Below are 26,948 nucleotides of genomic sequence, written 5' to 3'. Positions count from 1 at the left end.
GAATCTAGTCCTGATTACTTGCTAACTGCCATTCAAAGCAAGTCATTTAAATTCTGCCTCATTTTCCTCAATTGTAAAATGTGGATTATAATAGTACTTATCTTTCTGAGTTATTATGAAAGTCATGAATTATATTTGTAAGAGCACTTAGAACAGTGCATGGCATATCATAGGCACTAAATAAATGCTCATTCTCTTTCCTTTTCTCTCCATTGTATATATATTTTTTAACATTTACATGTGTAAGCCTATTTTCTCTCTCTATAAAATGTATGTTCCTTGAGGGGAGAAAGCTTTTGCATTCATGTCTTTATATTTCTAGGACTTAGTACAGTGTTTAGTGTATACTAAGTGACTATTAAGTACTTAGTATATTATAGATTCATTAATTATTGTGATAAATGTCAACATATTTCAAGGGCTACATTAGTATTTTTTATTCAAATAGAAGAATTCAGAAAAAGAGTATACATTTGTGAGAGGTAAATTCAGACTTGAGGTCTCAATTCTTCATGGGAGGCCTTTAAGCCAAAACTGAATGACCATTGGGTAAGGGTATTGTAAGTAAAAATCTAAGTCTGGTTCAGGTGAGAATGGATGACCTTTAAGTTCCTTCCCAAATCAGAAATTTTGTAATTTTGTAATAAGTACAAATTTAGAGACATTAGAATCAACAAATTTCCTGAGTGGGGACTTATTGTAGTAATTTGCTCACCATCAAGCACACATCTTTTCTTTCTGTTCCCTTTCTGTACTTCCTTCCATCTTTTTTTAGTCTCCTACTCAAATTCTTTTTTTTCCCCTTTTCTCATTGTCTATAACTTAGCTTTATAGAGGAAGTTAGAGATAAAAGGGTTTGCTATTTATGGGCCTGTGAAATATGTAGGGAAGAGAGATCACTGAAAAATTATTCTTTCCCAAATTCCCCTCAGGAAAAATTATCCAAAACTGTACAAGAAAAAAAAAAGAACAGAGAACCTTTTTTGGTTTTGAGATGTTTAAGGTCACCATGGGGGAAGATGACAAGCAAGTCAATGTTACTTTAACTCAAATTAATCTCTAAGTTGTCTGATATTTCTTGGAATTTTATTTCTGAGTATTTATGAATAAAGCTCTCACTTAGAATTAAAAACAAACAAATCTTTCAAAAGTGAATTCCTTTTTAATGTTTGGAAAGCATCTCAAGCATGCTTCTATGAACATTCTACATTTATCTAAAATATCACACTTGCCACATACTTAGGTGTTAGGATGATTGATAGTACATATGTGCGTGTTTGTATTCATAATTCCTTAGACACTTCAATACTTTAATTGATTTATGATCTTGGTGATCAAGCTCTTAGAAAAAAGCTGACACTAATTGCCTCTACTTCCTCTCCTTTCATTCGCTTCTCAATTCTTTTCAATTTAGCTCCGAGCCTCATCACTCGACTCAAACTGCTTTCTCCAAAGTTACTAATGATCCATTTTTTGATAGAAAAAATATACTTTCTTTGATATCTTTTTATACAATTCCATTTTCCTAAATATTTCTCCCAGACATACTCACAAAAATGAATAAGAAATGAAGAATAGTTCAGCAAATTTAGCCAACAAATGTAAAAGTGTATGATCTTATGTTTACTGTTTCATGTCCATTGTCTGCAAACTCTTCAAAGAAGGGAGACTTCTCATCATTTTTTATGAATAATCTCCAATAAGACATTTTGACTTTTCTGCCTCAATTGACATTGTTTACCATCCTCTCATCTTAGATATTCTTTTTTCTCTGCTTTCTTTTCTTGATGTAGTCCTCTCTTGGTTCTCTTCTGACTGATCAGATTATTCTTTCTGAGTGTCTTTTGCAGGTTCATCACATTTATCATGCCCCCTTAATGTAATTGTACTTTAAGGCTCTATCTTGAACACTCTTTCACATTCTTGTAATCTTCTTCTTTACCTTGCCTCCTAGCTTCCCTTGACTTTAAGTCCACTAAAAACCCTCTCTTCTATAAGAAATCTTTCCTAACTTTTCATTCCCTCCTTTATGTTACTGCCTTCCCTCTATTATATTTAATTTGTCTTGTATATATCTTGCATGCATGTGGTTGTTTTATTGTTTCCCCCTATTAAACTGTAGATTCCTTGAAAATTGGGATTATCTGTTACCTCTGTTAGCCATCACCTAACACAGTGCCTGGTACATAGTAGATACCTTAATAGTTAGCCTATTGACTGACTTATCTCTGGAAACTTGTTTTAAGATCTCATCAACTCTCATGAGATTATCAACTCTATGCGAATGACTTCCTGTTTTCAGAACTTGTTTTGTACTCCTGTAACTTCACTGTTTCTTTTAATGGCCTTTCTTGAGTTATATATTGTCATTAAGGTCATCATTGTGGAAGACTGGCCTCCCTGGAGTCATTCTCACTGCTGCTTCTACCATTGCTGAAATCTTTTCCATCTCATCTCAATATTCTTTGCTGTAACCCTTCCCAACATCTTAAATATAGGGTGATTATGGAGACATGCTCTAGACTAGTCCTTTACTGGATGAGAAATTGTTTGATATGTGCATAGATGTCAGAGAATGCACTTGTGCTACTATAGGCAGCAGATAACACTTCTAAGTTCTTGACATGGCGATTGTGGAGGTAGATGTTTTATATCCTTTTAACTTTGAAATTTATAATTTGGTGTCTTATTTGTAAAGGTGTTTTTATTTTCACTGTATGATCTATGAATACCTTATTAAATTTTAACACTAGAAACTGAATTAGTGGACTGATCTATGTCAGGCCTAGGCTAGAATAATTTCATATCTATATATCCAGACCCAGTTTCTTTCCTGGGCTCTAGTCTAGCATATAGCACATTTCAAACTTGGTGTTCCTGACATGTCTGAAAATGAAATTACTCATTAACAGAACTCATTTCCTTTCCCTTCAAATCTACTCTTCTTTCAAACTTTCCTATTCCTATGAAGGTTAACTTTTTGTTGTCGTTGTTCAACTGTTCAGTTATGTTGAACTCTTTATGAAACTATGAACCATACTTGTTCATGGGTTTTTCTTGGCAAAGATACAGATGTCATTTACCATTTTCTTCTTCAATGTATTAGAGCAAACATAACTAATGAGAATCTGAGGCCAAATTTCAATTCAGGTGTTCCTGACTCCAAGATCAGCCCTCTATCTTGTTTTCTAGTCAAATAGAGGTTTAATGACTTGATTAGGATCATATAACAGCAATATCTGAGGTCAGATTTGAGCTCAAGTCTTCCTGACCACTTGTCTGGCACTCTATCCACTGTGCTGTCTAACACACTATACTTTTACATTCCTTGATTTGTCATGCTCCCTTAAACCTCTTTAGAATATAGCCACTTCTCTTTTCACACAACTATCACAATATTTAACGACCTAAAATATGAATGATTGTAAGTGTTCTAATTGTTCTCTCTGCACCAATCTTTTTTTTTTTTTTTTTTTTTTAGACATTATGTCCTTTAAACCGTCAAAGTGATTTTTCTTAGGATCGCCTCACTCCTCCCCTCAATATAATCCAATACTTCTAGGCACTTGCTATGATCCTAGACATTTCAAATCTTCCATAAGTTGACCTCTTCAGCTTTATTATACATTACTCCCCTTGATGCACCTTTCAGCCATCTGATCTTCTTCCTATTTCTTTGCACTGATCATTTCCCCTGTCTGTGTAAAATGCTTCCAGCTCATTCCTGAATCTTAGAAGTCCTTGATCTCCAACACTCAGCTAGAATATGATTTCCATGAAAACTTAAGTGATCTCAAAGCTCTGATTCCCTTCTTCCAAAAAGATATTGCATTTATTTTGTATATATTTATGTACATGTTATCTTTTTTTCACTAGATTATAAATTCTCTAAGGGAAGGGATTATTTCATTATTGTATTTATATCTTTCAGTGCTTGACATTTAGTAGTATTTTATAAATACTTGTTGACTAATTGATTAATGTGGCCACTTCCTTTAGCAGTCAATATCACAGTCCGTCCATGCTTTATCAACTTGCATTACTCTCATTCTTATTCTCTGGTAAATCCTCAATAGAGGTCAATGGACATGTAGGGGGCCTTCTTCTAATTCCCTTCACAGTATGTGGATATTTCAAGGTAGCAGGAAGACCATCAATCAATTTTACTACATGGTTGTCATTTCTTTTTCAGACATATACTTCTTTGATGCATTTTTGATTCATTCCTGCCACTTATCTTGTATAGTTCTTCATTAGTAATGTATCTCACTCATGCTCACTATACTCATTTCTACTGACTTCTGGATATTTTTATTTTAATTTGAATTCTTTAGACATTGTGGCATTATATAACTCACTCATATGTTGTCAGAAGATTTTTGTGGGAAAGGATTGGAATTACGATTTCCTTGGGGTACAGGTAAGGGAACTCATTATTGATGTATGTAAATTAATCAATCAATAGATATATAACCCACTGTGTGCAAAGCAGTGTACTTGGTACTGGGGATAAAGGAAGGAGGAATGAAATAACTCCTACTCATAATGCACTTAGTATACATTTGTTCTTCAATGTATAGTTTTAGAGAGTTAATTGGTGGAAATTAGAGATTAAATGACTAGTCCAAGATCACATAAAAAGCATGTCAGACACAGAATTTTCAGACTCTGAGATGTAGCTTTATTCATTATTTCAAACTACTCCATAACACAATGAAGTTTAAAGGCCAAACCTCTGCTTTGAAGAGAAGGATGTAATCACCAAAAATACCACAAAATTTCCTAAAGGTAAATTTACTTCTTTTCCCCTTTTTATTCAGTTTTGAACTAAGTTTCTTCTTTATCTATTTTTGTGGGTTGTATCAGATGCACAATATAATGTGAAAAAGGCATTCTTTATGAACTTGTTTTTTTCCTGTATATATCTATAAGCTGAACTCCTTTGAAAGCAATAGCAATGGAGGAAACTTTATTCAATAGTTTTCTGGTTATTAAAATCAAGTGAAGCATAAAAATGTGATACATACTTTCTAAAAGTATTTGCTTCTGTAATTCAGGTTGCTTAATACTAAACTGACATATAAGAGGAATTCCTCATAGATAGTGAAGTCTTCCAGGTGCTCCTTTTTAAGATGTCATTTTATTGATTGAATAAGTCTGGAGATTTACCAGAGTCCTTAAATGAGTTTTATAATCACTCAAGATCTTAGAGAAGATCAAATGCATTGTTAATTCATCTCTGCATTTACAGACAAATTGTAATTTAAGCAACGGAGAAACTTACCTCAATAACAAAGGACATCCAAATGGAAGCTGTGTCAGGGCAGTCACACTCACCTGAAAGTTCCTTCTGTTCTTTCAACAAGATCATTAAAGGTGTATGGAGCACTATTCTGAGCACTGTTATGTAGAGTTGTCTATAATCCATGCCCTCCAGTAGCTTGCAGCCTATTTGGGGTTATACATTCCCAGGAAAAACTGAATTGTTAATATTTACAGTTACAAAGGGAGCCAGGATTAAGGCGTAATGACAGAGACTTGCCTGAACTCTCCCCAATTCCCCCCAAACAATGTTAAAATAATGCTTCAAAATGAACTCTGAAATGATAGAATCAGCAGAAGGCTAAACAAATTGTCAGTTGTAATCTATGCCATTGCATATTTATTTTATTGCTATTTTTAAATGATTTTTAAGAATGTCCAATAAATGTCCAAAAGTGTGGTTCTGAAGGAACTCATTTGAATTAGCATTAGAGATTTTTCTAGTGGCTGTTGATATAGATAAACAAAATACTTCAAGGAGCATTCAAAGACAGTAAAATAGAATCAGTCACACTGGAGCACAGAGGAAAATTGTGATCAGTTATGAAAAACAACTCCAAAACCTGACAAACTATTGCTACATAACGTCTAATTAATTTTCATAAAATTACCAAAGACCTTGAAAGGGACATAGCAGCTGGATGGGTTATTATTGATTTTGTTGCAGAGTGGCATAGATGAAGATCAGTTTTTAAAAGTTTCTAAATTGTTGCTGTGAAGAAAAAAAAATTGTCCATTGTCAACACAATAAAAGGACTGAAATGCAAAAAGCCGAGAAACTATGTTTTTCTGATGAAATTTACTTTTTCATTCAAGGCTATACAAAAATTATTGTCAAAAGTAATCCAGGTAATCTTATAAAATCTGGATGCTCTCATGGAACTATAAAAACACACCCTTTGCTTTTTGCTTTGGAGATTTAAAAAAAAAATTCTAGTGTGACTGAAAATCTTGAGAATAATGAGAAAATGATGAATGTTGATAAATATGTTATTATATTGAGAAAATAGAATTGTTTATAATTACAGAAATTTATAAATTAAAATAGAATATAGCAATATGACTTTGCCATGTTACATGCCATAAAATATTAAGAAATTTATTCAAAAATGAAGAAAAATACACTTCTGTGGCTTTGAAACTTGCCTTATTTAAATCTTATAGAACATTTATTGACTATAATCAAGGTTAGATTTGAAAAACTATTTTTTAATTAAAATACACTTAATATTCAATATGATTAATATTTTTCAAGATTAACTTTATAATTTTTAAAGTCTTATAATTTGAATATTAATAATATAAAACAAATGATCATACCAAAAGGACCTATTATATTTTATATTTTTATAAGATGTAAAATTATAAGATTTATTATATGTCTGATAATCCTTTCATAACTTTCTCTTACCCTTTCTCCATTCCTACTTTATGATTCAGTGACATTAGGCTCTTTTCTATTCCTTGAACAAGAAACTTTATCTCCTAACTCTAGGCTTTTTTGTTGGCTTTTCTCAAAGCCTGGAATGCTTTCCTTCCTCATCTCTGCCTCCTGGCTTTTTTGGGTTTCTTCAAGTCTCAAATAGAAGTCTAACTTTTAATACAAGAACTTTTCCAGTTGTCCTTAATTCTAGTGCCTTCCCTCTGACTTGTTTTCTAATTTATCAGACATATATTATGTTTGTAAATTATGCACATTGTAGGACATTTATCGCTTTGAAATAATTGAAAATGCTTAGATTGTGTTGATGAACCCAAACTAATGCTACTCGGTGTCAGCCAGTTAATATTTCTGTCATTCATTCAATCAGAACTTGTTAAGTAGATATCACTGAGCTAAATGTTAAATATTCACTTAAAAGTAGCTTTAATTCTTTTTGCTACTTATCCAGAGGAGAACTGCAAATTAAAAGTTGGAAGTGATATTCTACTGGACAGACTTCTGATTAGTTGCAGCTAGTCCAAATTCCTGGGGCAAAGTAAAAATTGATACAATCCTGAGTATTTCTTCATATCTATACCTTCTATATGGAGTGGTAGGGATAAAACTTAAAGAAGAACAAAGCATGATTCTTTTTATGAATAATAAACTAATCTTGCTTAGGATATAAGTGAACTCTTCAGTGAGGAGATTTTGAAAAGATTTCACTTCCCTGGCACACTGTGGAGTCAGGACCATTAAAATAAGTCAGCACTTCATAAAATTGTGGGGCACAGAAAGGCTAGGGGCTTAGGAATTTGTTTTGGAGCCCAGTCCCACTATCATTTTGAAAATATTTTTGTTCATTCCAATATATTTTCATTGCAACAGTAAACCATATATTTTTATGTTTAGTTGCTCAATAGGAAAACCAAGAGGGGTCTGATTTTCTTCCTGGAAACCTGTCAGGTGAAACTTGTCAGAGATATGTCTCGTTAGTACCAATACAAACTTCTACATGCTCACCACCTCATAATTTTTTAGATTAAAAATATTTTAACATGTACAAAGAAAAAACCAAATTAAAAAAAAAATCAGTCATATAAAGAGAGGCGTGGTATTTTCTTAAGGAGCCAAGTTACAAAAGAGTTATCCATTTAAATAGCCAAGTTAAACAAGACTAAGTAAAAACTTGCTTGACACTCCCAGAATTAATGAAGAAAGTGTTGGTACTCATGAATTAGATGTAGGGTAGGAAAGTTAAGACCAATTAATTGCCAAAGGTAATTTAAAAAAAATCTACTTCATTCTGTTATTTGTAGTGAATGTGACCAACTCTAATAATAATTCTTCATTCTTAAGATGAAAAGGCTTCAATAACCACAGGGACCTTTCTTAATACGAACATATTACATGTAAGACAAATATAGTTTCCTGTTGAACAAAGCCCATTATGCAGTTGTAAGGGCTGGTGACATACTTACTCATATGTCTAGGAATTAGTGGATAGAAATAATATCCTTATTCCACCACCACCCCCTTTTTGGAAAAAGTTAAAGCAAATACAAGACAAAGAAAGTAATTATTAAAACTGTCTAGAGATGTAAGACTAATCACAGCAAAAATAGTATTTCAGGTTTTAGATTGAGCTTAGTCAAATATGACTATCTTCTTCACTAAAAGATCTAAATGCTGAGAGACATGTTAAGGAAAGTCGTAGCCTGAGATATGTATTTTGGCTTGAAAAGTTTGGGGAATGGTTAGTATAACCATAGGAGAATATACTGATGACACATTCTTTCTGGTATTAGTGATAATACTGGTTATGTTATAGTTCCAGAACTAGAAATGTGTGTGTGTGTGTGTGTGTGTGTGTGTGTGTGTGTGTGTGTGTGTGTGAGAGAGAGAGAGAGAGAGAGAGAGAGAGAGAGAGAGAGAGAGAGAGAGAGAGAGAAAGAGAGAGAGAGAGAGAGAGAGAGAGAGAAAGAGAGAGAGAGAGAGAGAGAGAGAAAGAGAGAGAGAGAGAGAGAGAGAGAGAGAGAGAGAGAGAGAGAGAGAGAGAGAGAGAGAGAGAGAGAGAGAGAGGTCAGAGAAAATAAAATGGGAAGTGTAGTGGTGGCTTTATAAATGACAACAAGGTAGATAGTGAGGTTATGGGAGTAAAATGAAATTTTTCCAGAGTCTGACTGGTTATAATAGACTATATGAGACGCTCACCATTAAAAAAATTATATAAGCAGTTTCCACAGTATATGCAATGTTTATATTAGAGAGAACTAGTAGAATCCTTTTTCATGGAAAGTACTGAAAATCAAGCATTTAGCTGTTTCAGATTGTTACAAAAGGACCATTTATAAATTGATTTTTTTAATATTTAAAGCTTAAAAATATCATAGTATTTTATAGTTATTTTGTTCCATACACTATCCTTCATAAGTTCTATACTCATAATAACATTCTTGTCTATCTACATTTGCTCTCATTTTTCCTTTGCCCAGTATTCCTCCCCTTTCTATCTTTGCCTTTTGAAATCATACTCATTTTTCTAGATTTAGCTCAGGTGCTATCTCCACAAAATTTTCCATGATCACTAGTAGGCACTTGATAAGTATAATAGATAAAATGTTGGACCTAGAAATAGGAACACAAATTTTTTTTTACTTAATAATAATATATTTCCCCCCTCCATTTCATGCCAAGACAATTTTTAGCATTCATTTTTACAAGATTTTGAGTTCCAGATTTTTCTCCCTTCTCTTTTCTCCTCCCCTCTTCCAAAATAGTAGGCAATTTGATATAGATTATTTAAGAAACAGATCAAAAGGGAAAACCAGGAAAAAAGAATAAAGTAAAAATATGCTTCAATTTGCATTCACAGTTCTTTTTTTGGATGTGGATAGCATTTTCCTTTGTGATTTATTTGTACTTGTCTTGGGATCATTGTGTTGCTGAGAAGAGCTGAGTTATTGAATTGATCATCAAAAACAATGTTGCTGATACTGTGTGCAGTGTTTTCTTGGTTCTGCTTATTTCACTTTGCATGAGTTCATACGAGTGTTTCCAGGTTTTTCTGAAATCAGGTATTCATCATTTCTTATTGCACAATAATATTCTATTGCATTCATATAGCACAGTATGTCCTCAAAATTTCCAATATTTTGTCACCACAAAGCTGCTATAAATATTTTTGCACATGTAGGTCCTTTTCCTTTTTAAAAAATTTACATTTAAAATTTTTTTATCTCTTTGGGATGCAGACCTAGTAGTGGTATTGCTGGATCAAAGGGTGTGTACAGTTTGGGTACTCTTTGGGTAGTTCCAAATTTCACTTAAGAATAGTTGGATCATTTTACAATTCCACCAAGAGTGCATTAGTGTCCCAGTTTTAACATATCCTCTCCAATATTTATCACTCCTTTTTTTGGGGGGTGGTGGTGGAATCATATTAGCTAATCTGATTGTATGAAGTGGCATCTAGTTGTTTTAATTTGCATTTCTTTATTCAAAGAATATTTATTCAAGTGATTTGGAGCACTTCTTCATATGCCTATAGCTTTGATATCTTCATCTGAAAATTTCATATTCTTTGACATTTATCAATTGTGGAATAGCTTGTATTCTTATGAATTTAATTCAGGTCTCTCTATATATGAAAAATGAGACCTCTACCAGTGATACTTGCTGTACTGTTTACCAGCTTTCTGCTTTCCTTCTAGTCTTGGTTTTGTTTGAACAAAAGTTGTTAAATTTTATATAATCAAAATTCTCTATTTTACATTTTCTAATGCTCTTTGTCTCTTCTTTGGTTACAAATTCTTCCTCCCCCCCAAAAAATCTGACAGGTAGACTATTCCTTGTTCTTTTAATATGATTATGTCACCCTTTATGACTAAATCATATATCCATTTTGACTTTATCTTGGTTCATAGCATGAGATGTTAGTATATATAATTTGTATTCTATTGTTTTCCAGTTTTTAAGATAGTTTTTGTTAATTATTGTATTCTTATTCCAAAAGTTGAGGTCTTTGGCTTTATCAAACCTTAGGTTACTAGGGTTATTGACTTCTGTGTGTTCTGTACCTAATCAGTTCCATTGATCTACCACTCTATTTCTTATGCAGTAGCAGATAGTTTTGATCATTATTGTATTATTTTGATATTGATATATTGATGATGATGATGAGACATGATATTATTATGCTACCTTTGTAATTTTTTTTCATTAATTCCCTTGATATTCTTCACCTTTCATTCTTCTAGATGAATTTTATTGTTTTTTTTTTTTAGTTTTATCAGATAATTTATGATAGTTTGATTGGTATGACATTGAAAAAGAAAATTAATTAAGGCATAATTGTAATTATTTATTATATTGGCTTAGTATACTCATTAGCAATTGATATTTCTCTCATTGCCTAGATCTGGCTTTATTTATGTGAAAAGTGTTTCCTGGTTGTATTCTTGGCAGATAGACTGTCAACTATTTTATACTGTTTACATTTAACAGGATCTTGCTACTAGGCTTTGTTGGTCAAATAAAGAAATGTTGATGATTTATGTGGGTTTATACCCTGCAACCTCCAAATAATTAGTTGATGCTCTAGGATTCTCCAAATATATAATAATGTTATCTGCAAAGAGTGATAATTTTGTTTTCTAATTGCCTATTCTAATATCTTGAATTTCCTTTTCTTCTCATTGCTACAGTGAACATTTTTAATACTATATTAAAAATAGTGGTGATAATGGCCATCCTTGCTCCTCCTCTGATCTTATTGGGAAGGCTTTTAGATTATCCTCATAAAAGATAATGTTTATTGATGGTTTTAGAAAGATACTGCTTATTAATGTAAAAACCACTCTTCCTATGTTCTTTAGTGGTTTTTTTTTAAATAGCAATGAGTGCTATATTTTGTCAAAAGCATTTTCAGCAACTATGACCAGGTGGTCGTGATTTCTGTTGACTTTGTTATTATTATTATTATAAATTGTGTTGATAATTTTTCTAATGTTAAACCTGTCTTGCATTCTTGGTATAAATCCCTCCTGGTCATAGTATATAATCTTTATGACATATTGCTTTAACTGCCTTACAAGTATTTTGTCAAAAGTTTTTGCATTGTAATATTAAGAAAGTTGGTCTATAATTTTTCTCTGTTTTAGCTTTTCCTAGTTTAGGTATTTTTTCATCACAAAAGGATTTTGGTCTAGGATTTCTTCCTTGCCTATTTTTCCAAATAGTTTATATAATTTTGGAATTAATTGTTCTTTTAAATGTTTGGTAGAATTGACTGATAAACCCATGTGGCCCTGATGATTTTTCCCTAAGGAGTTCATTAATGGTTTGTTAATTTTTCCCTCTAAGATGGGTTTATTTAGGCATTCTATTTCCTGATCTGTTAATCTTAATAATTTACATTTTCACAAATACACACTGATTTTGTTCAGATTGTCAGTTATTGGCATGTAATTGGGTAAAATCCTAATGATTATTTTAGTTTCTTCTTCATTGGTGGTAATCTTACCATTTTCTTTTTTGGTACAGGATATTTGGTTCCCTTCTTTCCTTTATTTTTCAACCAAATTAAGGAATTCTTATCCATCTTAGGTTTATTTATTAATAAAATAGATTTCTCTCTCTTTTTTTTAACTTCTAGTTTTATTAATCTCATCATTGATTTTTCAGGATTTTCAACTTAATGCTAAATTGGAGACTTTTAATTAATTCTTTTTCATTTAAAATTTTGTATATCTAATTTATTGATTTCCATTTTGTTGATATAAGAATTAGAGAAATAAAATTTCTCTTATATGCTGTTTTGGCTGCATCCATAATTTCAGTGGTCATACTTTTTCATTCTCTTTAATGCATTTTATTTCTACATCTTGTTCCTTGATGCACTTATTCCTTGCATTAGATTATTTAGTATCCAAATAATTTTCAATCTTTCTTTTCACTACCCATTATTGAATGTAATTTTTATTACATTATGACCTGAAAACAACACATTTAATATTTCTGCCTTCCTACATTTGATTTTGAGGTTTTTATTCTCTATTACATAGTGAATTTTGTATAGATTCCATGTGCTACTTAGAAAAGTTATATTTCTATTCCCATTCAGTTTTCTCCAAAGGACTGTCACATCAAACATTTTTATATTCTATTTACCTTCTTAGTTTCTTTCTTAATTATTTTTTTTTGTTGGAATTATTGAGTTCTAATAGGGGATAGTTGAGTTCCCCTTACTAGTAGAGTTTTGTTGTCTATTTCTTTCTGTAACTCACTTACTTCTTTAAAAATTTGGATGCTATACCATTTGGTGCATAGATGTTTAGTGTGTGTATGTGTGTGTATATAGTTTCATTGTCATGGTTCCATTTTAGCAAGATGTAGTTTCCTTCCTTATCTCTTTTAATTAGGTATATTTTTGTTTTTACTTTGAGATCCAGATTGTAAAGCCAGATGTTTTTTTTTTTTTTAACTCCAGTTGAAGAATAATTGATTCTGCTCCAGATTTTATTCTGTGAGTGTGTCTCTTCAAGTGTGTTTCTTGTAAATAATATAATGTAGGATTCTGGTTTTTGATGTATTCTGCTAACCACTGTTTTATGGGAGAGTTTATGACGTTCACATTCAGTTATGATTATTATTTGTGTATTTTCTCCATCCCATTCTTCCTCCTATTTGTCCTTTCTCCTTTCATCCTTTTTCTCTTGATCTGTGTTTTGCTTCTGTTTACCACCTCCCTTGATTTGCCTTCTGTTAGGATTACAAGGTGAGAACTCAGGTTGTCTATTTTATCTTCGAAGAGATTCAACGGGGCTAGTGAGAAAATACTTCAACCAATGAACTTCCTCCTCTTAAAGGTTCAAACTTCTTTTAAACACCTCAGAATTTCAAAGGTATAAACTCCCTCTAAAGGCCTGAACCAAAGGTGTGAACTCTGAGCCAGAGAACTGTCCAGACAACCTGAGTTCTCACCTTGTAATCCTAACAGCCCTCCTTTCCCCCTTCCCTCTATTTAATCTCATTTCTTTCTACTTCTCTGTCAGGCAAGACAAATTTCTGTATTCGACTGATTTTGTATATTATTCCTTTTTTGAGTCAATATTTATGAGAGAAGGTTTCAAGCAATGCCCATCACCCATCCTTTCATCTTCCCCTCCACTGTAATAAATCTTTCCTAATTCTTCATGTGAAATAATTTATTTAATTCTATGTTTTTGATCCTTTAAATTTTTTTGTCATTCCCTCAAATTCACCTTAATCATCTAGCAACTTACCTAGTCCTTAGCTGGCATCCTAGTGGTGGTATCAGGTATGTGCTAGTGTGTTTTTATATTTCCTCAGGGCTACACTGAAATATGTGGCAGTTGGCAATTGGAGGTTACCTGTTTGCCCTGGGCTATGATGAAACAAGTGGAAGTCTGGCAATTGGAGGTTGCCTCTTTGTCTGGGGATATGCTTATGCACATGGTGAGACTCTGTTTACTTAGGCACACACAGGGTTGATGTTTACCTATTTGCTTAGGCTACAATAAAGTATATTGAGTATGGCTGCTGGAGGTTTCCCCTTTGCCCAGGGCTATGCTAAAGCACATGGTGATTTTCAAAGCTGGATTTTGCCAATTTCCTTGCTCATGTTGAAGCATGTGGAACATTTGCCATCATACTGAGGCTAAGAATCAATTGCTAGTTTGTTGAGGTAGGACTTGTTGCTAACTTGCTAGCTTATTTCCTATTTTTTACTTGCTGCCCTTTTACCTGAGTGAGACTGACTTTTTCTGCCAATCTTCTGAGTTTCTTGGGCTCAAAGATTGTTTCACTCCATCTTTTCACTTGTTCTTCTGTTCCATGATTTGTTTGGGGATACCATTTTATGGTTGTTTGGAGGTAAATGTGGGAGAATTATGATGATTTGCTGTTTACGCTGTCATTTTGACTCCTGGAAGTGACCTAAGAACACAAATTCAAATCTGACCTCAGACACTTTTTAGCTATATCACTTAACCTCTATCTTTTTCTCCTAAAGTATAAAATAGGATTAATAATAGTACCTACCTCCCATTATGATTCTATAGTTTGAATGCATTTATTAGTTTGCTAGAAAATTTTGGCCAAATCTTTGAGCCACAGATAAAATACAAGTTAAGATATTAAAATAAACTTAGGGAAATTTGAATATATTGTCATTTATTGACAAACCTTGATGGCTAGGAAAGTCTGGGAAGTTTGATTTAAATAAACAAATCATTAGAATTTCTGAGCATAAATCTGATTTCTTAACCAAATGAGCAGAGATTAGAAATGTCTGCTTCTAATTTCAACTTCTCTCTCAGAGAAAATTTCTCTTTCCAGTAAAAGATATAACTATGTATTTATTACTGAATTTACAAATAAAGTTTTGTTTTAAAATTGTTTCATCAACTCTAGTATATTTCCTCAGGAAGATGAAGGAAAATGATAGAAAAGAGTAGAGGGGTCATATAGTTAGAAATTTCACCCTTATTTAACAGTTCAAATATAAAGAAATTCTTAATTCTTAAATTAGAGAGCATTCTAAAATTGAGTACATTTGACTGTATTATAGTTTATTTTTAAATACTTTTTTTGTTGCTGTCTCATTTCTTTACCACAAAATTTCCCCCAAATATTTTTTCTCTTTGCACATCTCAGTAAGTCATCCCATATAATAAATTTTTTAAGAAATAAAAGAAAAAGAGGAAAAATCCTAATAAAACTGATCAATAGATCAAAAATCATGAAAATATAAGTAATTATTAAATGTATAGACCTCCTGTATTTGCAAAGGGATGGGGATGAGGTATCTTCTCACATTTCTTTTTTGAAATCATGCTTACTCTTTATAATTTTGCAGGACTCACTTTTGATTTTTTTGTGATTGTTCTTCCCATTTACAGTGTTGTAAATTTTTGTTGATTTTGAGTTGAAAATCAACTGTTGATTTTCTTGCCTCTGCTTACTCCTCTCTGCATCAGTTCATATAAATCATTTCATGTTTCTCTGTACTCATTATTTCTTACCACTAACTGATATTCCTTTAAATCATAAACCACATTTGTTTAGTAACTCCCCAGGTAATAGACATTTTGTATTTTCAAAACTTTGCATATATACATAAACACATACATATATGTGGTGTGTGTGTGTACATATATATATATATATACTATATAATTTTCTCAGCATTTTGGAATAGGAAATGGACATAGATAACATTTCATCAGTCACATAATACTATAAGGTTGCTTGGGGACTGAGAGGTTAAGTGAGTTGTCTATAGTTATGCAACCTAGTATAAGTTGTATAAAATTTTTTTAATGCTTGTTAGTGTTATTAGCTTGTAAATGCACTAAGACATTTGGAAGACCCTGTATATGTCAGAGGTAGAATTTGAATACAGGTCTTTCTGACTCCAAGGCCAGATCGATATCTATAATGCCACTTTGCCTTTCATGTATTTATAAAGATATATATCTGTATATATACACATATATATAGGCATGTGTGTGTGTATGTGTGCATGAATGCACATACATACATATAGTGTTAGCAACTAGTTTCTTTGGAATTTGAATTTGATTTCAGATTCAATGCTATTCATACTATATTACATGTTGGCTTGCTTACTTCAGAAACTCTCTAGAACAAAGCTCAAACAAAAGCTCTAGAAACAAAGTCAGAACTTAATATGAGGTCTAGTACCTGAATGTGAGGATTATTTTTGTACCTATTTTTAAATACCTTTATACCTGGGTTTGCATAAAAATTTCTTGGATGAAAAGGAGTCACTAGTGGAAAAAGTTTAGGAAGCTATGCTCTAGAAAACTATGGTATTCGTGGCATTTTGAAATATTGTTTTGCTTTTAAAAATTATATTTTACTATTTGGAATAGGATTAATGGTCAGATTAATGTTTAAGGAAATCTTTGTTCTAAAGTGCAGAAAATAACTCAAAATTGTATTCTTATTTAAAATAACATGAAATATTATTTTGTTTTGTTTTCTTTTTCTTTTTTTTCTTTTTTTTTTGCCCAGGATATCAGAAGAGAAAAAAAAAATTAAATTAATTGTACTGATGAGACAGAAACAGGTATAATGTGAGTATAATCTACTTTGTTCCATACTATTAAGACATGTTTATAACTCTAAAGATGACTTAAAGTAGAAGATTAAGAACCAGCCTTGAAGCCAGGAAGGTCTGCCTCTGACACATCCCAGTTATGTGACTTTCAGTTTCTATTCTTCCTAGTGATTCAGACAATTCCTTAAAGACTATAAATTGCAGAGAAGGTGCTGATTTGCAGGAGTAGAGCAAATTTCCTCATCTGAAAGTTTCATGACATATGATCCTTTTCTTTGCTACTCAAATGAGTTCAAAAATTTCTTTTTCATAGTAGGCACTTTATAGAAGTTTTGTTTGTTTCTTTAGTAGACTATATGCTCTTATTGTATAAAATAAAATTTGTTCCCAGGCTATGCCCTTACATTATAAATAATAAATTCTAAACATTACTAAATATGTTTATTATTTAATACATAAATTAAATATGTAATGCATGAGTAATTTGTCTATGAGTATGATGTCTTCATTAATGGGAACTCCCTTGGGAAGCATTATTTTGTAATTTGTATAGTCAGGGAATTGGGCTAAATGACTACTGAAGACCCTTCCAGATCCAAATCTATGATCTTATTAAAAAATATTATTGTTCCTCTAAACTGACCTACTTCTCCTTCTCCCCCCCCCATAGTAGGATCATGAGGTATTAGAATTTTGTCCCCATTAATATTATTTCATTCCAGTTTTTGCTTCAAATCTCTTTATATTCATTCTCCAACAAATCCTGTTGATTCTTTCTCAAAAGTTTATCATGAATCCAAGACAATGACCATAATGAAACATTTAGGAACACTGATCTTACTTTCTTTTTGCCCCAGGGATGATAAGAGGGACAGTAAACATGAGGCTGAAGAATCAGTAGAATCTTTATTACCATTCCTATAATGGCCAAATGCGTACTGCACAAGCTCTGGTATGCCTGGGATTTTTACTTCTTTATTGAACTAGTGGAGGGTGAGGAAAGAGATATACTAATACAGAAGGATTTCTTGATCTTTCTTCTTTTTGTCAAGTTGAGCTGTCATTCATCATCAGACCTATTAGAAGAAAGAATAAATTCCATGAGAGTAGGAATTTTCATATAAATGATTTATTATCAGTGGCTCCTCTGATGCTGATTGATAACTCAAAAGTCAATGGTATTGTTGGGAAGAGAGATCACAACTATAATATTATTTCAAACCTTTTAAATTCCATGTCTTAACTATTGGCATATCCTTCAAATTTATATGATATAATGTCAATTGGATCCTTAATGCTGCTAGCCAATCCAGCTATATCTTGCCATCCCTTTCTCTCCATCTTTTCCCCTCTCTTCTTAATTTCCCATAGCTTCTCTACTCCAACTCTATCATGTGAGAACCTTGATTCATATTTTATAGAAAAAAATGAAGTCATTTTCTGTGAACTCTCCTTTCTCTTCTTTTCCTCGTTTGCTATCACTGTGTTGCATTTTACCACTCTCTCAACCTTTACCTTCAACTCATAGGTTGAAATGATCTTACTCATTACCAAGGAAAACACTTCTACTTATGTAAGTGATCCCATTTCATTCCATCTCCTCCTCTATTGCCTAAAAATATTCCCATGTCACCCTATCTTCAAGAACCTCCATTTTATCCTTTCAACTCACTGATTATCATCTTATACTTACTTCTGCCTTTTGTATCTAAATTTGAAAAGTTACCCACTTTTTTTCTCTTACTTTCTTAACACCTTATAATCTGAATTCTGACTTTATCATTTTATTGAAATTGCTCTGTCAAAGTTACTAAGAATCCCTTAGTTAACAAATCTAATTATCTTTTCTCAATCCTTGCTCTCCTAGATCTCTTTGCAGCATTTGACATCTTTGATCATGCTCTAGTTCTTAATATTCTCTTATTTCTAGATTTTTGAGATACCATTCTCTCCTGGTTCACATAATACCTATTTATCTATTCCTCTCTATATTTTGCTAGATTCTTTCTTGGGCCCTCTTCTTTCCTCCCTCTTTTTTTATTTTACTTGGTGATCTCATCAGCTCCCATGGATTTAATTACTATCTTTATGATTTTCAAGTCTATCTATCTTACCCCAAACTCTTTACTGAGCTTTAATTTCAACCCCCCAACTGACTTTCAGGCATTTTTAACTGGATATTCAATAAACATCTTGAACCCAATATGTCCAAAACAGAATTCACTATCTTTCCTCCTGGTATGTAAAGTGTATTCAGGGAAGAATATTATCTCTTTTCAGGTTGCTTTCTATGTTTGATGTCAGTCTGATCTACCCAACACTCATCTCTGGCTCTGAGAAGCTGTAGCATGCATAGCATGATGGCCTACTCCAGATTGAGGATAACCAAGAAATCTGAATTAGATGGCTTTTTATCTCAAGCACATGAAGATTCTGTTTCCCTCTTAGTTTAAAAGGCAGGTTAGAACAATTTGTTCTATGAAAGTGGATGGGGGCAGTTAGGTGGTGCAGTGGATAGAGCACCAGCCTTGAATTTAGGAGGACCCAAGTTCAAATCTGGTCTCAGACACTTAACATTTCCTAGCTGTGTGACACTGGGCAAGTCACTTAACCCCAGCCTCATTTTTTTTTAAAAAAAGAGGAAAGTAGATGGAACAGGTGCTATGGACTACTTAGAGCTTTGAAGTCAATATGATCCAATGCATCCTGAGCCATCTACCAGTCATCTTGATTTTTGTCTTGCCACTGCACTTAGGTGACTTTGGAAAAGAGAGTGAAACTGATGACTTTGTGCAACTCTGCTTCACTTAAGTACAATTTATGCTCAAATAAAAAGATATCACTATACCGTTTTTACTTACCTCAAAGTCCTTTGAGGACAGAAAAATGATGAAGCAGCAGACATGGATACACTGGAATCTGTAGTTGCAACTTTGCACAAACTCTCATGGAGTTTATTCTTCCCCTGTAATAGGTCTGATGATGAATGACTGCTCAACTTGACAAAAAGAAGAAAGATCTAGAAATCTTTCTGTATTAGTATATCTCTTTCCTCATCCTCCATTAGTTCAATAAAGAAGTAAAAAGCCTAAGCATACTGAGCTTGTACAGTATGCATTTGGCCATTATGGGAATGGTAATGAAGATTCTACTGAAACAGATTCTAGGAAACAGATGACCCAGGATATAGGGTCATCTCACTGGATTAAAGCAGCATTGGGTATCTGAGTAATCTTTTTTGAAGGAGTGAAAAGCAACTATCTCATTCAATTGGCAGTCCCCAATGAAACAAGGCTGGCAAATGAAGGTCATCTTTCCAAAATCAGAGTGTTTTTCTGTAGTGGCTGCAATGAAAAATGAGTTTTAAAGCTGGCAAAGATTTTGCAATTAAAACTAATCTAACCAACAAGCTTGCTAGCCTACCAAAAGGAGTGAATGACATCATCATTATAAGATTGCCATTTGCAAGAAAGTGCCACACCACTATCATCCATATGTAAGGTAAGCACTTATATGGAAGTCAGGAAAAAAAATATTAGTGCACTCTGAAGGTCCCTCTAAAAAACTTTGGAATTGATTGTATGACATGGGAGATGCTGGCAAAGGACTGCTCAGTATGGTGTGTCTGTATCAAAGAAGGTACAATGCTCTGAGAAAAGCAGATGCAAAAATTTGAAGGCATCTCCACTCCAAATTTTAAAATAAATTATTTGTGCCTGTCCTGTGCTAGAAACTTTTCAGCTCAAATTGGTGTGATCATTCATAATCAGACACATTGTATCTTGATTCCAACATAGAGATGCTATTTTGATGCACTTCAAGGACAAAGGAAAACAGCAATTATCTTTCCCCCTAAAATCCCCATTTTCTCCATTTTTTGGAAGAAGGAATACCATCTTCCCAATCCCTTAGTCTCACAAACTAAGAATAATCTAAAACTCCTCATTATTTCTTATCCCCCCACTTTTAACTGATCTGTGGTTAAGATATCTTGATTTCATATTTACATTTCCTAAATATTATCTTTCTCTCCTCTGACACTGCCACCTGAACACCCTCTGCACCTATTACTTATTGTAAAAGCCTGATAGCTATTCTACTGCTTCAGGTCTCTTTTCATTCCAATTCATAATCCATCCAACACTAAAGTGATTTTCCTAAAGTGCAGGTCTGATCATAGATACCTATATCCAACCTTTATTAACCCCCATTATTCAATAAACTCTAGTGACTTTCTACTGTTTTCATGATGAAATACAAAATCCTCTTTTTGGCATTTAAGCTATTTATAAAATAGTCTCTCATCCTTTCCAGTCTCTTTACGTTTTACTCTCTGACATCTACTCTATGATTTGATGACATCAGACTTCTGACTTCCACGAACAAGGCATTCTATCTTTCCACTCCAGGCATTTTTTTTTCTGACTGACATGTCTGGAATGCTCTCCCTCCTCTGCTCTGCAGAGTTATTATGAGGATCAAATGATCTATGCAACATTTAATACAATACTGAGCATGCAGTGCATCCTTAATTATTTCTTATCTCCTTACCTTATTTCCTCTTCCATTTTACCTCATTTCTCTAGCCTGGATGCTTTGTCCAGTTTGACTGGCCCATATAGCTTCTTGCTGTTTCTTGGCTCAGCACACAAATGAATGCTTAGTAATTCAATATGTTATTTATGGATTATTATATTTAATAATTTTGTGGGAAATGAGATCTAGGAAAAGATGAATCCCCTTGATTTTCAGAAGCAAAATAATTTTCAGAAGCCTAATTTGATTTATCTATAAAATGGGGAAAATTATATCTTTCTCACAGGATTAATAGTTCTCTCACATGAGATCCAGGTATATTTGGCAAACCTCAAAGCAATATATAAAAGAAACTATTATTATTATTACTGCTCTTGCTTTTTAAGAGAAATGGGAACATATAATATCAATATTCTATATATGTTTTTAAAAATACATCTTGTTCTAAATATTTTTAATTTATTTAATATCAATTTCTTAACTTCTCGCTATTGAAAATTCAATGCTAAAGATAATTAAGTTAGCATGGCTATAGTCCCAGAATTTGTAATCCACTACATTGACTTTGACAATGTGACACCAACAGAAACATAAAATTGTGTTATGGTTCTGGGGAGTAGAAATATCCTAGAGTTAGTTTTAAATAATGCAAAACCATTTTTCCATGTATTAGTTCTTTTCATATCCTGGTTTTCATTTTAGAAACTATTTGCATTGGGAACACTGCCACCTTCCCAACCCCTTTTTCCTTCCCTTGCCTTTTTTCTTTACCTCTCATTTTTGATCTGTTAGTACTTGTTCTCTTAACCTTTCACTATATTAAAAGCCTATAAGGTTGGTTTTCCATCAAGATTTTAGGTCCAAGTCTTTGGAACTTTCAGCATGTGAATTAATCTCACCAGCTGCAATGAATCTTTTATGGTTTTAAAGCTATTTCTCTTGAGAATGTCATGCATTGCATGTAGACTAAGCTTGTCATGGTAGGGAAAAATAACAGACTAACTATAGTGCTTTGGTGCCTGAACTTTTTTTTAACTATGCAAGCCATAAATATGGAAGGGTACACTTTAGTATATCCTAACAAAAAGTGGAAACCACATTTTTTCCTTCTTTCTGAATCACTAACATTTCAAGTTAGTGCTAGTTAGAAGACCTATGTTCTATTCCTGGTTCTGTTTTTTACTATCTGTGTAACCTTGGGCAGACCACCTCTCTTAGACAGTTTCCAGACTTAAGTATAACTCTTCACCTAGAAATATACAAAATAAAAACACTCAAAAAACTTTTTTTTTTTCTGAAAAGCAAGGCCCTGATCTTGCAGTAATGAAAGAACATAGAGAACTCCAAGAAGTTGAAGATAATGTATTGGACATGGCATGATTGGCTAGTTCATTACATGAAAAGAAATGATCTAATTGACCATTCATGCATAAAAGGCCAACCTTTTTGTATGAAAATAAATATGAAGGGTGGGGTGGGGCAACAGGAGAAAAAGAAAAAAAACCCAAGGAAGAAATGGAGAGAAAAGGAAAAAGAATAGGGAATTACAAGTGCTAATAAAGCTATAGTTCAATAAAAAAGTGGGAATGAGAACAGCTTATCAAAAAACAAAAGAGAAGACAGCTTTATTACTGAAAAGTTAAAATATTCATATGCTTTTAAATAGTCCTTGCAGGCTCAGGATTGTGTATTTGTGTTTGTAACTGTGTGTGCATATGACAAACAGCAGTAGGAGCGTGAGCACACAATTCAGTGATTGTACAACATACAATACAGTTAACTGTACAATATCCAGTATACTTAAACACTAGGAAGATATTGGGACAGGATATAATTGTTTTGAAGGGAAGTTACAAGTTAGGCTAAAATAAATGTATAATTACAGAATCTTACTGCATCCTGTCCTCTATTATAGTATTCATAAAGCAGTAGAAAAAAGCCATCATTTTATAGTAAAAGCCATTTGATTAATGAGCATGGGGCAAAAAATTAATAAATAAAAACAGGAAACTAGAAAAGCTCCAAGCTCTGTTGATAAAATTCAGATATTCTTGTTTAGCCAGGGACTGACTTCACAGCTTCATAATTGCCTCTATCTTCATTCTGGTACATACTTTGAGAGTGTATTGCACCAACCAAGTCATGACCTTGGATCAAAACAAAAACTGTACTGTGGCAAGGAAATCCCAGCATACCACAATACTCTCCCCCTTAAGTCTTCCCAATATTTACCACAGAGTTCATTGCCTTTTACCAAGTATTCTATCATTACTTATTCATTCACTCATACTGAGGTGTCTACCAAACTGTTAACAAACAGTTCATCTTCCTACTCTCTGTTACTCTTAAATGACCTGCCAAAAATACTAACACTGATTCACTCTCTACTCCTACAATGGCTAGCCAAATCAACATTTAAACCTTGGCCTTTTAATTACAAAGCCAATGTTCTTTTCAAGACATAACATTGATACTTGAATCTCACCTTGGACTTGTTTTCTGGAAAACCTTGGCCAAATCACTTAAACTTATTGAAATTTGGTTACTTCATCTCTAAAATGGGGATAATAATACTTTCACTATTTATCACACAAAGTTGCAGCAATAATAAACAGAACAATAAAATCTTTTTATAGAAAATTCTTTTTACATCCTTTTTGCACATTTTAATGCATATTAAGTGATTTCAAGCATTTGAGTATATTTTCTGTCCAGTACTTTAATTTTCTTGTTTTATAAGACATGTTAGTATATTTTCACTTGCACAATTTAATTAGGTTCCTATTCTCTTTTCCCCTTGAATAATATGATACATGAATGATAACTTCAAGTCCTCACTGTTTTTCTTAGAGGATACCCATCCAATCGTCAACCTTCATTTGCATTAAGTTTCCATGTTCTGAATTTACTTTTTTTTTAAATTTGTCCAAAATTACACAGGAAAATAATTTATCACTATCTTGCTAAATAAAACAAATTATTACTCAGTATTCTTTTTATAACTGGAACAAGGCATACAAAAGATGTGACAGTTGCACTGAGTAGCATTCTTATTTCTGCTTATTCATTCAGCAATTGTTTTAAAGTACCTACTTCGTGCAAAGCAAATGTCCGTGATTGACCTATATGTTATGTTACTTCTCTAAACCACTGCGGTTTTTAAGTGCCATCATCATTATTGCTGTTTGTTATGTTAATTATCTGCTCATTTGAAAAATGACTAATGTTTTGAAACTGAGTTAGGACTATTTCAATGCAATAGTTATTATTTTTGACTACTTGATTATGTTTGTTAAAATATCACGAATATTTCCCTTTTTATTTGGGAGGAAGACAATCTGAGCAACAAGAATGCTAAATAGTATTGACAAATATTAGTATTACTTGAATGGTACTGTCCAAAAAACTCCACCAAATAAACCTCCAAAAAGGAGAAAACAAAGTAAAGCAAAGTATTAGAAGCATCTTTAAAAGCACAGAAGAGAAGACAACAAAGTTCAGAGGGAAGCACAAATAACTAAGACAGTTTTGATAGTAGTGCTGAATTTATATTATTTCTTTTAAAAAAGTTAACAATAGAGTTTCATGATTTCACATACAGACATCTTTATGACATGACAAATCAGTATTTACATTTCTAATTTATAAATTCAATGAACAATTCTCTGTACATTAGCTATAATTTCCTTTGATGAAATGTTAGTACTAGACTAGCTATATTTTAGCATAATAAACATTTTGTAGACACACCCTACCATCACCACCACCAGCAGCAATAGCTAATAATAGCTAACTTTTATAAAGTGCTAATTATGTGTCAGGCATTGTGCTAAAAGTTTTACAGTTATCTCATTTGATCATTTAATTATTTCATTCGAATAACAGTAATTCACTGTTAAACTTCAATATCACAAAAACTTTTATATATACTTCTAATTTGATTCTAGTAACAACAATAGGAAATACAGATACTAGTGGCTCCATTTTACAACTGGTGAAACTGTAAATAAAAAAAAAGTAAATGAATTACTCAGTGTCTTACTAGCAAATGGTACAATCAGGGTTGAAATTCAAATAATACTTCCTGAGTTTATTATAATTATGTGTCATATGAAGTCTGAGATGGAAAGCAATGCATTTTGTATACAATGTCTCATCATCAATAACATTAAGCTGATTTACCACTTGTTCATAGATCTAGAGCTGAATAGAAGTTCAGCTGGCATATAGGTAATTTTACAAAAGGGGAAACTGACTCAGGGAAGTTGAGTGATTTGTTCAGTCACATATCTTCCAGGTCCAGAGTCATGGTTTTTTCCAAGATGTATTATACTGCTCTTGCTGATGCCACAGAATTTAACCTACTTGGACCTGTTTCCTCATTTTGAAAATGGTGTGTTTGAGAGTATGCTAGAGGTATGGGTATGCACTAAGTAGATGTCCCTAAACTTCATTTTTAATCAATTTTACAAAGGGGGTGATAATAACACGTACCTGATAGGATAGTTTGTGGACCAATTGAGATAATGTATGTAATGTACTTCTCAGACCTCAAAGTGCTATATATTAGTTATTATTAATATAATTAATATATTATATGATTAAACATTATGATTATATATTAATTATTAATGTTCAATATGTACATATTACTCAATAACTTTTGCTGGATTGAAACTGAAATATCTCATAAATTTTTCCTGAATTACATATTCCTTTAGTCAAAACCCCCAGAAAAACCAGAATCTAATTTTATTTTTTCATAATTGATATTGCCTAGCAAAAAAGTTTGTAGTTCCTAAATTATATAATTTAATTTTTAATCTTTTTTATATGTACACCTCAAAGTAGAATGGGTAGATGTTAGGATTACTAAGTGAGAACTGAGGTTGTCTGGATAGTGACAAGGTGAGAATTCAGGTTTTCTGGACAATTACAAGGTGAGAACTCAGGTTGACTTGATAGAGGGGGCAAGCTCATTGGCAAGGGCTTCTGGGAAGAACCACCCCAGCCAATTAGCTTGCCCCCTCTATCAAGTCAACCTGAGTTCTCACCTTGTAATTGTCCACATAACCTGAGTTCTCACCTAGTAATCCTAACATCTCCTTCCCAAGCAACCCGACTCCGAGAAGACCCGGTCCCGGCGCGCCGGGGGCCGCTACCGGCCTCACACCGTCCACGGGCTGTGCCTCGATCAGAAGGACTTGGGCCCCCACCGAGAGCGGCACCGGGGAGTGGGTCTTCTGTACGCCACATGGCCCCACGTTGGGTGCCAACTGTAATGTGCTGTCGTCTCCAGAAGCTGCTGGATCTCTCTCTGGGAAGAGATCTGCTGTGTCTTCTACTCAAATCTCTCCGACAGATTCTTCTTCCTGTAACGAACCGTTGTCTCCAGGCAGTTGCTGTTAACTCTTGTCCAAAGAAGTGACTTCCCTTCCTGCAGAGAGCCCCGTCAAGCCTGATGCAATTCAGAGTCTTCTTCTTGAATCCTGGCTCTGAATCTCCTCCAGCTCTTATCCTTCTCCAGGCCGATCTGCTCTCTGCGCCCAGTGCTGTCTC

At 33.1% G+C, this 26,948-nt stretch overlaps 1 long non-coding RNA gene across 1 annotated transcript in view; it reads left to right on the top strand.

The window, feature by feature from the left end:
- Positions 1 to 13,712: 13,712 nt before the first annotated feature.
- LOC141565964 (uncharacterized) overlaps positions 13,713 to 26,948 on the top strand; it is a 33,854-nt gene continuing 20,618 nt past the window's right edge. The window contains exons 1-2 of the long non-coding RNA XR_012489190.1: positions 13,713 to 14,224; positions 16,808 to 16,869. This is a non-coding gene — a long non-coding RNA (uncharacterized LOC141565964). The remainder of the gene's footprint in view (positions 14,225 to 16,807; positions 16,870 to 26,948) is intronic.

This window comes from Sminthopsis crassicaudata, chromosome 4 (assembly GCF_048593235.1).
Source record: "Sminthopsis crassicaudata isolate SCR6 chromosome 4, ASM4859323v1, whole genome shotgun sequence".
NCBI lineage: Eukaryota > Metazoa > Chordata > Mammalia > Dasyuromorphia > Dasyuridae > Sminthopsis > Sminthopsis crassicaudata.
This window is presented reverse-complemented; position numbering and strand designations above follow the sequence as displayed.